This window comes from Corylus avellana, chromosome ca1 (genome assembly GCF_901000735.1).
Source record: "Corylus avellana chromosome ca1, CavTom2PMs-1.0".
Taxonomy (NCBI): Eukaryota; Viridiplantae; Streptophyta; class Magnoliopsida; order Fagales; family Betulaceae; genus Corylus; species Corylus avellana.
Genome location: NC_081541.1, coordinates 10,917,743 through 10,919,328, shown reverse-complemented (window position 1 = coordinate 10,919,328; position 1,586 = coordinate 10,917,743). Strand labels below are relative to the sequence as shown.

General features: G+C 24.6%; 1 protein-coding gene across 1 annotated transcript in view; it reads right to left on the bottom strand.

Annotated features, from left to right (window-relative positions):
- LOC132180062 (uncharacterized) overlaps positions 1-1,586 on the bottom strand; it is a 6,669-nt gene that overhangs the window by 2,764 nt on the left and 2,319 nt on the right. The window lies entirely within an intron of this gene.

Sequence of the window (1,586 nt, the reverse complement as noted above, 5' to 3'; positions counted from 1 at the left end):
TAATGAGAGAGAGTTTCTTACCATTATTTTTGGTTGATAATTTTTTTGTTTGTACATGTTGTTGTTCATTGAGTGATTTAATTTTTTTTTTATCTGTTTACATGCTTAATTAATGGATGACATTGGTTTTTAAGGTTTCATTGGAATCGAGAAACGTATACAGTAGAAAAAGACAATTCTTTCAATTATATTAAAATTTTATTTTTAGTTTTTTATTTTATCTTTATTTAATGTATTTATGTTCTTCCATTGTTATCCTTTAAAGTTTCTACTAATTTATATATTATTTATTCAAATTGAATATTTTTCTTTTGTAAATTTCACATTGAATTAGGAAATGATAGTGAAAGAGTTTCCTATCATTATTTTTGGTACGGTGTATGATGTTTTTTTAGATTATGTCAATGTTCATTGTGTAGACTTTTTCGTCTTTGTTTTCCTGTATGTCTTAAAATTAGTTTCATTTACTTTATATATGTGAAGGATGGTTTTTTTTTTTAAAAAAAAAAGAGTGGTTATGTTCTTCCATTTTTTTTTCCCTTAAATTTTGTACTAATTTATATATTATTTATTCAAATTGATTAGTTTTCTTTTGTAAATTTCACGTTGAATTAAGGGAAATGATAGTGAAAAAGTTTCCTATCATTATTTTTGGTACGATGTATAATTAGATTATATCAATATTCCTGCCAGTGTTTTTTATCTCTTTCATTTTTAAAAAGAAAAATTAAACTACCAACATTCTTTTGTTTACAAAATTAGTAAACATAACTGTAATCAAATATCAATATGCTCATATATTTTAAAACACTTATTTATTTTTGTCAGTGTAATAGAAAAATTTCTCAAAAAAATTGTTTATGAGGAGAAAGTTCAACTCCTGAAAGACAAAATTTTACCATAATGGATTGTGTAGTGGAGGAGAAGTGGTGTCATTGATTAATCTATGTATTGAGCAAAACAATGGTTTAAAAGGATCTTATGAACATTTATCATTTTTGGTAGCTAATTAGTTAATTAAGAGAAGAAAATAAAAATTGTTGTTGATAATCTTTTAAAGACTTTTTGAGTAAATTACAAAATAAAAAAAAAAAACCCGGTGCGTAGCACGAGCTCTAAGCTAGTATATATAATAGCCGACTCATAGAATAGCTTAGAATTACGACATGTGGCGTAAACCCATATTTTTTAGTGAGTGAACCGGTCTTTTAAGTAATGAACCGGCTATTTAAGAGTTTTTTTTTTTTTTGAGAGAGAGATAGATACATATGTTACTTCAAAAAACTATAAATATAATCCCATATATAGAAAACAAAACAATATAAAGGATTTAAGAAAACAAAAACAAAAAACCGTAAAAAAAATCTTAATATACATAAAATCAAGATAGATAAAAAACCATGTATAGGATATTTTTTAAAACAATCGAAAAATAACTATACAAATTTCTAAGGGCATGTTTGGGATTGTGTTTGAGAAATAAATCTTTTAAGTAAAAAAAACAATTTTTTTTGGCAAAAGCTTCATTTTTAAGCTTTTGCCAAAAGTGCATTTTGACCATTTTTTTTTGGCCTTTTGGACCGATA